We start from the raw sequence: 14,673 nt of genomic DNA on the forward strand, positions 1-14,673 counted from the left end.
AAATGAAACAATGTATGTCAAAATAAAGGAATAAGAACTGAGTAGAGGGGGCTTCCCTGGTGGCGCAGTGGTTGAGAGTCCACCTGCCGATGCAGGGGACACGGGTTCAATCCCTGGTTCGGGAAGATCCCACATGCCATGGAGCAACTAAGCCCGCGATCCACAACTACTGAGCCTGTGTGCCACAACTAATGAAGCCCGTGTGCCTAAAGCCCATGCTCCGACCCACCGTGATGAGAAGCCCAGGCACCACAACGAAGAGTAGCCCCCGATCTCTGCAACTAGAGAAAGCCCCCACACAGCAACGAAGACCCAACGTAGCCAAAGATAAATAAATAAATAAATAAAAAAGATCTGAGTGGATAGTAGGAATTGGACCAGTGAACTGATGGCTTCCTCAGGAAAGTGACTTGGTGGGGAGTTAATTATCAAACTCACTTTTTATCAGTCACTTACTTATTCACCAAATACACATTGCTGTGTACTGGGCACTAGAGACACAGAAATCAATCAGACATGGTCTCTGCATTCTAGGATCCCTGGTATTTTGCAGGAGACAGGTGTGTAGACAAGTGAGAGCACAGCAGTAGATCCATGTATGCACAGCAGGGGGCCATGGACTCCTTAATGAGGGGTAGGTATATTGTATCACAATAAATAAAAATAATACAAAGTGATGGTTGAGATGAGAAATGGAGAGGCAAGCAAGGGTCAGAACACAAAATGCCGTGCATGCTACATGAAGAGTGGAGTTTTTACTGAGGGAAATAAGGAGGCAGTGAGGGTTTACGAAAGACAGTGGCATGATCAGATTTACATTTACTAGAATGATAACCAGGCTGCCAGGTTTAGAATAGTCCCTCCAAATCCCAGGAACTTAAAAAAAATTGTTTTGCAGGTTATTTTTTATGAACTGACCCTAACTGCCCATCACAGGTAGTCAAGGGACTCTATTCGTTGTACTCACTAAGGGATTCAGGCTGGTGAGCAGCCCCCATCTCAATCACCTGGCTCAGGGTAGAGACTCAGCCGACCTGTCAACACCCAGGCCTGGGGGCTCACCGGTACTTCTGTGCACACTCATAGGCCGTAATTGTCACGTGGCTTCACCCGCCCAAGGAGCCCGGAAGTAAAAATCCACCTAGGGCTCCAAAGAAGAGAAAGTGAGAGCTATTTGGGAAATGGCCGTGACCTCTCCATTAGGTCTGATGGTGATGAGTAGAGAAAAAGAAAGCTGAGAAGGATAGGAAGAGCCAGCGGAAGAAAGGCAGTGGTTGTAAATAGGGTGGCAAAGGCTGGTGGGGGTGTGGAGTGAGCCCCGTGGGTGTGGGTGAGGTGGCAGGCAGAGGGAGCATGTAGGCTTGTTTACAGAAGGGAAGCGGTGGAGAGCAGTGGACAAACGCATTCAGGAGGCGGATCCTTGGGGTTTGGGCACGGACTGGTTTTGATAGGTGGTCGTGGGAAGGGGTCAAGGACACTCAGTTTTCTGGCCTGGGAGAAGATGGGTGGGTAGGGTAGGACCATCTCTGAGATGGGAGCAACTAGACCAGCGTTGTCCATACAGCGTTCTGTGGTGGTGGAAATGGTCTGTGTCTGCACTGTACAGTTGAATAGCCACCAGCAACATCTGGCTTTTGAGTCCAAGTTATTTAATTTCAATTATTAATGTGGCCAGTGACTACCTATTAAGCTAGACCATGTTTTAAAATGTAGGTTTTATTATTATTCAGATATGATCAGGGGATGATTGCCATTGAAAAGACAGCTCATGAAAAAGATACATGCAGGGACTTCCCTGGTGGTTCAGTGGTTGAGAATCTGCCTTCCAGTGCGGGGGACACAGGTTCCATCCCTAGTTGGGGAGCTAAGATCCCACATGCAACGGGGCAACTAAGCCTGCGTGCCGCAACGGAGGATCCCACATGCCGCAAGGAGGATCCTGTGTGCCGCAGCTAAGACCCGACGAAGCCAAATAAATAAATATTTTTTAAAAAAGAAAAAGATACATGCACTCCAATGTTCACTGCAACACAATTTACAATATCCAAGACATAGAAGCAATGTAAATGTCCATCGACAGATGAACAGATAAGATGTGGTACATATATGCAATGGAATATTACTCAGCCATAAAAAAGAATGAAATAATGCCCTTTGCAGCAACATGGATGGACCTAGAGATTATCATACTAAGTGAAGTAAGTCAGACAGAGAAAGACACATACCATATGATATCACTTATATGTGGAATCTAAAATATGACACAAATGAACTTTTTTTTTTTGGCCATGCCAAGGGGCTTCTGGAATCTTGGTTCCCTGACCAGGGATGGAACCCAGGCCCTCGGCAGTGAAAGCGCAGAGTCCTAACCACTGGACCACCACGGAATTCCCATAAATGAACTTATTTACAAAACAGAAACAGACACACAGACATAGAAAATAAACTTATGGTTACCAAAGGGCAAAAGGGGTAGGGGAGGGATAAATTAGGAGTTTTGGATTAGTAGATACAAACGACTATATATAAAATAGATAAACAGGGCTTCCCTGGTGGCGCAGTGGTTGAGAGTCCGCCTGCCAATGCAGGGGACACAGGTTCGTGCCCCGGTCTGGGAAGATCCCACATGCCGCAGAGCGGCTGGGCCCGTGAGCCATGGCCGCTGAGCCTGCGTGTTCGGAAAAATTTTAAAAAAAAATAGATAAACAACAAGGTCCTACTGTATAGCACAGGGAACTATATTCAGTATCCTGTAATTAACCATAATGGAAAAGAATGTGAAAAAGAATATGTGTATATACGTATAACTGCATCATTTTGCTGTATACCAGAAACTAACACAACATTGTAAATCAACTATACTTCAACTTTTAAAAAAGAAGAAATGACCTATCAAGCTATGAAGAGACATGAAGGACTTATACTCTAATAAAGATGTTAAAAAAAAAGAGACATGGAGGAAACTTAAATGCATATTAAATGTATATGACTTATGAAAAGACATGGCAGACACTTAAATGCGTGGCTGAAACTTAAATGCATATTCTTGCAGATTGGAAAGAAGCCAATCTGAAAAGGCTACATAATGTGACTCCAACCATATGGCATTCTGGAAAAGGCAAAACTATGGAGACAAAAAGATCAGTGGTTGCCATGGGTGGGAGAGGGGAGAGATGAATAGGCAGAGCACAGAGGATTTTAAGGGCAGTGAAAGTATTCTGTATGATATTATAATGATGGATATATGTCATTATACATTTGTCCCAACCCATAGAATATACACCGAGTGAACTCGAAGATAAACTATGTACTTTAGGTGCTTATGATGTGTCAGTGTAGGTTCATTCTTCGTAAAAACTGTACCATTCTGGTGAGTGATGTTGATAACGGGGGAGGGTATGCGTGTGGAGGGAGGAGTTATACTGCAAATCTCTGTATTTCCCTCTCAATTTTGTTGTAAACCTAAAACCACTCTAAAAATGGCTTTAAAAAGATGCATCAAGTACCAGCCACAGGCTGTAGCTGGTATCATCTCTCTAGAAGTTGAGCTGCAACATAGAAGCCATGGTTTTCTTACTGAGTTACCTGCCTGGGTTTTGTAGGAAGGCTCTGTTCTCTGTATTTTTTTTTCCTGGTTCTTGAATTATTTCTTTATATAACTTCACCTCCTTGTCTTTACTCATTTTCATCCCATTCTTCATTATATGGAATGACTTCCTTTGGAGAGCCTTTTGCATGTTTTTTTCCCCAAAAGATTTTTTCTTCTTTGACTTCCGTTAATATTCTGACAATGTTGTAAAAACTTCTTGCCTTTATGGAGGTATTTTGAACAAACTGCGGTTCCAACGTTCAGCCAGTTGATATCTTCTTTTTAAGGAGAGTAAAGTCCCTAAGAATAAAATAGACTCCTGGAAAACTTGAAGAAATTCTGGCACAGGATAGAGTCATCCCTCACCCTAGCATAGCCATTAGCTTGAGTCCATATTACCAGGTTTCCTTAACAGAAATGTCTGCACTTTCCACACCTCTGATGCCTGGGACTCTCTTCTAAGCCATGCCCTGACGTTCTGATGATTCTTAGCCAACACTGGATCCAAGAGGCTTCCTCTCTGCACCTGTCAAAACTATTCTAAGACCTAGTTTCTCATTCTCTATTCTACTCTCTCTCTGTGACCCTCATTTCCTTCACTTACAGTTATCTACAATACTGGATTTTTTTAACGTGTTACAATATCACTTAATATAAAATGATTGCATGAAACAATACACATTTGCAAAGTCTATAAAAGCAAAGAGAATGACTGTCACAGACTGGATGACTTTTGAGCTGTTTTTTGTTCATTTAATCTCAAACATTAAGTATTCTCCAGCGGCTCAGAAGTCACCATTGGGACACCTTCCTCCCCTGAAAAGGGGATTGTCCCTTACTTGCGGGGCTTCACATCAAGGCACCGACACACCTAGTGTCTCAACCCTACGATGGATCATCTCCCTGAACGCCCCATTCCCAGTCCAGTTTCCAGGACGCAGCAGCTCCCCCTGGTGGCCCCAGACGGATATGCACAGGAGGCCGGGAGCTGCAGGTGTTACCCCGACAGAAAGCCTGTTTCTGAGTCAGGCTGGACCCCGGAGATGCGAGTGCGGGATGCAGCAGCCCCCGCCCTGGACAGAAATGGGGGGCAAGGCGAAGGAGAGGACAGTGGGCGCAGGAAAGCCAAGAGCTGAGTCTGGCCTTGTAAAACGGGATACGGGATTGAGGTAAGAACAGATTCCTTAGCAGGGTCAGCTTTACAGAGCTTCTGGAAGGAAGGGATCAGCAGAAGGCCCAGAGCCAGAGACCAGTCTCTCTGCGCCCAGACCCTCTCTGTCCAGTATCATCTGGCCTACACCTGTGCTTTTATCGTTGCCCTTCCCAAACCTGACCAATCAGAGGTCAAGCCTTCCGCCATATCACCATGGGACCCTCTGTTCCCCGTCTCCCATCTTGACTCCATCGGTTGAAAGCCCTCTAGAACTGCCCCGTCCTTGTCCCTGCCCCTCAGCGCCCTATCCCGCCATATCCTGCCCCTTGCAGCTTCTGCCTTAGTCTCCTGGTCCTGCCTGCTCTCTCCCCTGTGCAGAACTGGGAGATGTCCCACATTTCCCAGAGAAATTGCAGCGGCTCAGTGACAGCGACTAGCAGTGATCACTATGTCCGGAGGAAGGGAGAAGATCCGGTGTTCCCCGGGGCCACGCTTCCTCCTGGGGCTGGAAGATTTTCAGAGAGGTCAGGGTGCATGGTCGAGCCTGAGTAGGGAAGCCAGCAGAAGCACTACCTGGCATTACCCTTCGAGTCTGGGAGACCTCTTCTTCCTAGGACCCTGACCCCACCCCTTCCCAACTCCACAGGCAGTTTCCATGGTGACAGTAAACAAGCCTCAGCGCAGCCCTGTCCCCCTACCTTCACCTGCGCAAATGAGGTGACCCAGAATGACAACGTAGATGCTCAAATGGACAGATACACTGGAGCCTCAAGAAAGGAAGCCCACGTGGGGGCGAGGCCCTTGGATGGGTGGCCTAGGGTTGTGGGCACAGAGACCTGAGGCTCTTCTGGGAGGGACTGCAGACACCAGGAATGGGCAGCAGCTCCTGGGAGAAGCAGGAATCAGTGTCCAAGAAGAAGTGCAGACGGAGCCTAGATGTACCTGTGGCCCCATAGGGCAGAGCTGAGGAAGGTGCCAGGGGCATCATTCACAGCCGAAGCATCTCAGGAGCAGTTCAGAGACTAATCCACTCAGGAGGGCAGCTTTTGTTTTTAAGGACTGAGACGCTGAGAAATGGCTCTGGGCAGAAACATGTCATCGTCGTGTTCTCAAGCCACTCTAACCCCCATCCCCGCCCCCCAAAGCAGTCTCATCAAGTGACTGATTACTAGAAAGTTGCAAACAGTTCACACTGGTCTCTGTAGATCCTCTCTCAAAACCACTGAGTTTTGTACAGACATAGAAAATCATCTTATGGTTACCAAAGGAGAAAGCAGGGAAGAGGGATAAATTAGGAGTTTGGGATTAACAGATACACACTCTATATATGAAATCAACAACAGTGACCTACTGTATAGCACAGAGAACTATATTCAATAGTCGTAATAACCAATAATGGAAAAGAATCTGAAAAAGAATATATATAGTACACCTGAAACTAACACAATATTAGAAATCAACTATACTTCAATTTTAAAAATTGGGGGAAAAAACTCATTGGGTTTTGTAATTGGAAGTGAAGTCCCGGGAGGGGATAGGAGAGATGAGGGTCTAAAGCAAGCCCTGACGAGTGGCTAATTGGTTAGGTCAATCTGTCCCCAGCTCTCTGATCCCATTCCTGTGGGAAAAAGTTAAAAGAATTTTTTTCTTGTTGTCCAGCAACACGACCTGCCTGCCTGCCGTTGGCTGCTCTGGGTCTCCCTCACCTGGGAGCTTCCTGCAGCTTCTCCACGCAGGTCAGGAACAGGGTGGAGGCAGCCAGGACGGAAGGGACTCCCTGGGTCTAAGCAGACACAGGTACCGGCATACTGATATACCAGTTTACTGATGTCTGCAATTTTCTTTGAAGTCGATAAAAATAAGATGGGTTGATGGATGGGGGATGGATAGATGGATATGTGATAAAGAACCTTAAAATATTAATGATAGAATGTTCGGGGGATACAGGTATCAACTGTAAAATTCTTTCAGCCATCCATTAGATTTCAAAATCTTCATTATTAAACACTGGGGAGGGACTTCCCGGGTGGCGCAGTGGCTAAGAATCCGCCTGCCAATGCAGGGGACATGGGTTCGAGCCCTGGTCCAGGAAGATCCCACATGCCGCAGAGCAACTAAGCCCATGCACCACAACTACTGAGCCTACAGTCTAGAGCCCGCGAGCCACAACTACTGAACCCACGTGCCACAACTACCAAAGCCCGCGCTCCTAGAGCCCGTGCTGTGCAACAAGAGAAGCCACCGCAATGAAAAGCCTGCCTGCTGCAAGGAAGAGTAGCCCCAGCTCACCGCAAGTAGAGAAAGCCTGCGCGCAGCAAAGACCCAACGCAGCTAAAAATAAATAAATAAAATAAATAAATTTATTTTAAAAAATAAATAAATAACACTGGGGAAAACTTTATGAGGTCCTTCCTCCTTTCACGTTTTGTGGAGGTCCCCATGCAACGAGATGTGAAGTTTCAGGGTAGCTGGATCTGGTGGGATGCCAAGACAATGGGGGGAGGAGCCTGTTCAAAGCAAGAAGACTGTAATGAACCATTACCCAGATTATTTGAGAGATTGCCGGAAACCTGTCACCCTCAGTACCTGGACAGATGGAAGGATGCCTCCCACAGCTCAGAGGGGAGCCACGGAGCACAAGGAGTGTGGATCTCACTCCATGGAAGACACACTGCTCCCTGAGTGTCTGGCTGGGGTACGTGTTAATGTCACAGGTGGGACAAGCTTTGTGCTGGCAACTCCCCCGTGGAGAAGTCATTAGAGGGGACTCACGTGTTCGTTTGTCTGCTCTGATGGAGAAGAAAACAGCACCAAACAAGGCTAACTGCTCAGCACGCTGTTCTTTTTCTCCTCCTGCAGACCCAGAACCCGATGACGGTGCTCGCTCGGGCTCTGGTTTGTTGCAAGGTTCTACCTACATCTTCCTCTCTGGCTGGTGCCCCATTCAGTGAGCACCTGTCGTGATTCAGCCTCCTCCAGGTTCATCCAGCGCCTGCCCACCTGACCTCTCCCATCTCCTCTGGGTTGGAAAGAGGTCTGCAGCTTTTTCAACACTGAAAACTACCTGCTCTGAGAAATACCTGGCATCCTTCCCTTCTGAGGTTCTCTTTTGCCCTCTGGTGTTCTGTAAACAGATTTTACTGCCCACGGCACCTTCCCACACTCACTTCTCTTTCTCTTGTCAGCCTGAGTTGCTGAAGCTTTCGAAGATTTCCCATCACGCGAGAATCACTGAACTCACGGTGTTCACTCTGGTGGTAGCTTACTGTTGCCACAACTCCACAAGCACCGAAATATGGGTATTTCTTTCCGAACCCAACGAGGCTCAGCTCCGAGTTTCTCTGCTTTTTTTCTTCAGCTTCCTCAAGGGGAGAGAAGGTAGCCATGGGTGAGAAATGGGAGACCAGAGTCTATGCCTGAGACTCAGAAGAAGAGCTGCGGGTCTGAGTGGTCACCTCGGTAGAGTCATCTTTAAAGGGCTGCTGGAAGGAAGCGGTGGGAGCGAGGGAGCCTCCTCTGGGCTCCAAGACTCTGTCTGTGGCCCTGGCAACCAGGCTTTTATGCCCACCCCACGTCCGCCCGGCCAATCCCCACTGAAGCTCGGGGCGCGTCGCAATGGGGCGTGGTGTCCCCACCCCCACCTGACTCCCTTGGGGAAGTCATCCCGGAGCAGTGCCTCCGGACCCCTGCGGCGGAGGGTCCTTCCCCTCCTTCATCCTACCTATTCTCTGCCCAGGAGAGTCAGGATACGTCCCAGAGTTTATTGGTGAATTTATTGGAGCTCAGAGACGGTGGCTTGTTCCAGGATCACACCCCTAGCTGGAAGCGGACAGCGCATCGAACCCAGGATCCCCCAGCACCAGGGGGCAGGCGGCAGCAGGGGTCGTACAAAACCCAGCAAGAAGGCTGCTTAGGTTCTGGTAGTCGTTGGGCGGGACCCCCGGACGCCCCGCCCCCTGAAAGCCCCGCCCCGCGCGCGTGGTATCTCCGGTGACGGTAAACAAGCCTCAACAAGACCCGTCTTAGTTTCTTAACTTGTTCATTAGCCTTTGTTTTCATAAGTGTATATTTCTCCCCGTTTGTCATTCGTCGGCCTTCATTACACAACTTTTTTCTTTTTTCTGGTTTGTTGGTGTTTCTGTACCTTGTATTTGACTTCTATTTTGGCAACAGGCAATACAGTTATTTAGTTAAGCTTGGAGTGGTGTTTGGTAACGAAAAATAGAAGGCGACAGAAGTTTCAGCTGGGTGTGCTGTGTCAAGAATAAAGATTGATGGGGAGAACATTTCCTTGAAAAATGCCCTTTAATTTTTATCGCCCATGATGTTGGGGATGATCTGATTTAGGAATAACTGCTAAGAAGGAGATCTAAGACAGCAGGAAATGAAGCATGAAAACTCAGGGACTGACTCTTACTCCCTGAGATAGTACAGAGTGTTGTGGGGTTTGCTCTTGAAAATTACCAACGTTAGCGACCACTGCAATCATACAGCCCCCGTGGAGTGAATAATTAATACATTCATGAGAATTGAAAGCCAGGTTTTACCCTGGACCTCTGAACCCTCTCTTCGTTCCCAAAGGGCTCTCCATCAAGAAATCTGCGTGGGTAGGCAAGAGGTCGAGTCAATTTAAAAGTGTTAACAAGGGCTTCCCTGGTGGCGCAGTGGTTGAGAGTCCGCCTGCCGATGCAGGGGACACGGGTTCGTGCCCCGGTCCAGGAAAATCCCACATGCCGCGGAGCGGCTGGGCCCGTGAGCCATGGCTGCTGAGCCTGCGCGTCCAGAGCCTGTGCTCCGCAACGGGAGAGGCCACAGCAGTGAGAGGCCCGCGTACCGCAAAAACAAACAAACAAAAAAAAAAAGTGTTAACAAAATGTTTACCTTTTTATTTCTGCAAGCCCCTCCTCAAAGCCAATGCATCTAAGACACACCCAGCTTCTTCCCCTCCCAGATGTAAAGGCAGTGCCTCATTTCTTCCTTCAGAGGTGCCACTTGCAGTGTTGCTTCATGTTTGTTCCCTTCTTAGTGGTGATGAGGCAAATGAAATCATTTGATCATAAGATGTCATAAGGTGTGTGATATTATGTTGAGCATCCCAATGGGAAACAGCTGGGAGAGTGAGTGCCTCATTTAACATGAAGACTTATTATAAAAATCTGCATGTATGGTACAGCAGTGTACTAGTGGTCTTCAGGGCCCTTAATTCAGAATTTGATGGGGTCAAAAACATTCCCTACTAGGCCTTGGTCCTTACCTTTCCACCCCAGTGTTTGAACTATGAACTCTAAGATACCAGAATAATCTGTTTAGCACACACTGCCCCCCCAAGTAAAATGTCTGCCTCCACATCAATGATTCCCAAATTGTTTCCACTTAGAAATGTTTTCTGTGTTAGGAAAAGTCAGGGACTGGATTGGCCCCAGACTGGCAGACTTTTCTCAGAAACTCTGCAGTGTTAAACCTACAGCTGAGGGATGGGGTAGTTGAGGAAAGTCCTTTGATGGAGAGAAGCCTGAGGTTATATCAGAGCTTCCAGCTTTCAGAATTTCTCCATTTGAATCAAGTGATTAAAGTCAACTAGTGGATTTGGGAACACAAGCTAAATGAGGTCAAGTGACACTAAGTCAGAGACAGCCCCTAGGCCACCGTAAAACACCCACAGAAAACTATCAGAACAGGGATATTCTAGGAACCCACACTAAACCGCCTTGACAGCCTTCCATCCTGGCTCAAAGCTTCCTACAGAATATCACATACAACTTGCTAATCCCACGACATCCATTGAATGGCTACAGCTGCACCTACCTCCACATGTGGGTTCCTTTTACTGGGTGGGCGTGGGTAGATGTGGACACCAGCCTCCAGCTCCATCTCATCGCTGGGAGGGGGATGAGAGGGACTCATTCACTCCTACTAAGTGGTAAAGCACAGGGGCCTGCCTCCACCCTGAATGTGCTTATAAAGACCCATTAAAAATCATTTTTAAAAAAAGACCTGTCAAAAGCTGAAAACTTTTCTGGACTGAAATTCAGTTGGCATTTCAGGCACATTGGTCCTAGTTGTTATTGGGGAATGAGATTTATGCCTTCTCATCCACTGCTACTAATAGGTCTTTGCACTTGAGCTGATTGTCTCTGAGGAAAGTTCAAGGATTCACTGGAAGCTGATAACCACAGTCCTAAATTTTCCAAGTTGCTAATACCAGGCGGAGTCTTTGATTCCACAGTTGTTTGCTGACTGCAAAGTTCACTTCATTTTGAAAAACTGGGAATGCTGTCCTGGGATTATTGATAGATGGGGCTGTACTGTGGGCCAGGAGAGCTGGACTCCAGTTGTCCATTCAGCCATCACCCATGAACTTGGACTTTACGTCTCTGGATTGAAGTTTTCTATTCCTACTGGGTGAATGATGCAAGGGTTGGTGAATTGTGCCTCATGACGACAGGGAGAGTTATGGTCCAGGATCACAAAAGTGGTGACCAGCCAATCATCCCCCTGGTAACTTTTCCAAGCCCTGCTTAAAACCCTACAGTCAGAAGGATCATGAGGCCGGGAGTTCACCATCCATCGTTATTCAGTCTGAAAATCAAGGTCAAGAAAACTGGTCCCTTTCTGCTTCAGAGGAAGTTTCCATCCTCCCTGAGAGGTCTTGCGAACCTGCGGTGCCCCTTGACAGGTGTCCCTCCACATCCGAACTCCACACCTGGCACTCTGTCCCCAGCGGGTGGAGCTGGACCACCGCAGCCAGGATGATGGGCAGAAGGGAAAGTCCCTCCAGCCTCGCCTGCTCTTAACTGAGTCAGTAAACAAAGGACAGCCATAGGGGACACCTCACATCTCTTCACCTGGCTAGGCCAGAGTCAAGCTCAATTCGGTCATCTTTCTCTCTGATTCTGCCCTACGCATTGGCTGTGGTTTGGCCGCACACCGTGGTTTCCCCTGCACTGCAGCTGAGAAGCCACCTGGGCGGCGCTGGTGTCTAGAGGCCCCGCCCGGTGACTCCCCTGCCCACTCCGGTCTCTCTCGGGCAACCACGGGCAGCATATTAGACCGAGGGTCTCGCACCATCCATTTGCAGAACTCCTTACTCACCCTCCCCCTTAGCAATTTGACTTCTAGGGTCACTGTGATGGGTGTACACAAACACGGTTTCTGGAGACTGAAGTCATCGGCATCTCGTGCATTCACCCTGCCTGGGGTTCACTCCCCAGCACAGTTCTGGCTTGGTCAAAGTGGCCCCCACCTCACTCGCATCCTCCGGGCTTTTTACCCATTTGAAGTCTGAGACTTAGTTGAGATCCTTTGGGCCCCGAGACCTCTAATCATTCGCTTTATCGGAGTCACCCGCGTATTTCCTGCTAGAGAGACAGCTGCTAGACGGTTCTATCACTCCCTAGGCCCTGCATCAAGGCATGACCGCCGATTTGCACTTCAGGGGCGCTCGTGACCTCCACGGAGTTGATTGATCACCTTTCTGGTCCTAACACCAGGCGCTTCTCCACCTCCAGGGCGTGGTGAGCGATGCTGCAGCGGCGCGCCCTGGACAGCCTGGATTAGGGCGGGGAGGCCGGGATCCCACCTCCGCCCGCCAGCGCTCTGCCCTTCACCTTGGCGAACCCTGCGCGGCTTTTGTGCACCTGTCAACGTTTCAAGCCCAGCCAGGTGCCGAGGACACATCGCCACCAAACCTACTCCCTACTCTCAACACCGGCCACTCGGGCCCACAGGGGACAGTCTCCTCCCCGCCCCGCCAGGCGCCCCGGGATGGGGATAGGAAAGAGGACAGCGGGAGGGACACACCCCCCACCCCCGACTTCCAGCGCCGGCGGCTGGGATGAGAGCCGGAGTGGATACTTGGGTACTGAAAATCAATAAATGAATGTTTCTCTAATAAAATTATTTTCCCTAAAACCCCGACATCTATAACCAACCTCCTCTATGTTCTTCTAGCTTCTATTCCTCCTTTCACCTGATACTCTTGCCTAATAATTCATTGAGAAATAGATCTCATTAGGCGAGAGAGGAATCGTCCTCCCGTCACCCGATAAAATAATATGCATAGGTTTCCTTCTTTGCTGCATTATAGAAGGACATCTGTCCCCCTCTCTCGCTAGAAAAGCCGAACCCGAAATAAAAGATTTAGATTGCATCCAGTCTCACTGTGAAAGGGATTTGCTCTGTTAGTTACATCTTTCTTTCCGGCCTCTTCAAATTCTACCTTTTCAATTAAGCCTCTCTTCAGCATGCTAACATAGGCTTTTCTGTCTTAAACGTTCTATTTTGCCACATTGCCCTCTTCAAGACTCCTATTTCTCTGGGTTACTTTGGAGTTAAACTTCTAATTTTTTTAAATCGAAGTATAGTTGATTTACAATGTTTCAGGTGTGCAGCAAGTGATTCAGTTATACAAACATACATCTATTCTTTTTCAGATTCTTTTCCGTTATAGGGTATTACAAGATATTGAATATGGTTTCCTGTGCTATACAGCAGTTCCTTGTTGTTTATCTGTTTTATGTATAGTAGTCTGTATCTGTTAATCCCAAACTCCAAATGGAGCTAAATTTCAAAAAGTGCTAGTCAACATACACTCAGAATTCTCACCTAACAGTCACTTTTTATTCCACTACACTTTTACTTCTCCCACGAAATCACTCCAAAACATTGGTCTTGCCATGGTCACCATTGACATCCAGAGTGAAAATCCACTGGACAGTCTAGTTATCATCTTACTGGGCGTTCTAGCAGCTGTCCAAGTAAATGCTCCTCTTGGCTCCTTAGAATATGCCTGGCTGAGCTCCTTTTATTCCTACTTCTCTCTTTTTTTTAAAAGTAATTTTATTAAAATATATATATATATTTTTTGGCTGCATCGGGTCTTTGTTGCTGTGCACAGGCTTTCTCTAGTTGCGGCGAGCGGAGGCTACTCTTTGTTGTGGTGCGCGGGCTTCTCATTGTGGTGGTACCTCTTGTTGCGGAGCACGGGCTGTAGGCGCGTGGGCTTCAGTAGTTGTGGCCGCGGGCTCTAGAGAGCAGGCTCAGTAGTTGTGGCTCGCGGGCTGTAGAGCACAGGCTCAGTAGTTGTGGCACATGAGCTTAGTTGCTCCACAGCATATGGGATCTTCGTGGACCAGGGCTTGAGCCTGTGTACCCTGCACTGGCAGGTGGATTCTTAACCACTGCACCACCAGGGAAGTCCCTCCTCTCTCTCTTAATGTTCCTTCGCAGAAATTTTCACCAGCAAATATTCCCCTACCTGAATTTTAAAGTTTGAAGTGTGTCATAGCTCAATCCTGGGTCCTTTCTTTACATTGAGTCACCTCATCTTTTTCTAAGGCTTTGCATATCAACTCTGGTAATAAGCCTCAAATTTCTACCTCCTGCCAGAATTAGGTATACAACTGCCTAGTTGACTTTCTGACTTGGATGCCTCCTAGACATCGCATATTAAAAAATAATCTAAGGGCTTCCCTGGTGGCGCAATGGTTGAGAGTCCGCCTGCCGATGCGGGGGACGCGGGTTCGTGCCCCGGTCCGGGAGGATCCCACGTGCCGCGGAGTGGCCGGGCCCGTGGGCCATGGCTGCTGGGCCTGTGCGTCCGGAGCCACGTCTCCGCGGTGAGAGGCCCGTGTACGGCAAAAAAAAAAAAAAATCCAACATTAAAATCTTGTTCTTTCCCCTCATTCTATCTTTATTCTAAGATTCCCATCATTTTAAATAAATTGTACCACTGTTCGCCTAGTTACTCTATTCCAAACTCCAGAGGCATTTCCTCACCATTTATCTCCTTGCATCATGAACAATCCAATATAAGTCTTGTGCATTGTTCCTCCAAAATAAGACTCCAAACAGTGCATTTCTTTAAGTTTTACTACTACCCTAGTAGTTTTAACCTTCTTTCTCCCCTGGACTATCCCATTAACCAGTTGGG

Source organism: Phocoena phocoena, chromosome 15, assembly GCF_963924675.1.
Source record: "Phocoena phocoena chromosome 15, mPhoPho1.1, whole genome shotgun sequence".
NCBI classification, from domain to species: Eukaryota; Metazoa; Chordata; class Mammalia; order Artiodactyla; family Phocoenidae; genus Phocoena; species Phocoena phocoena.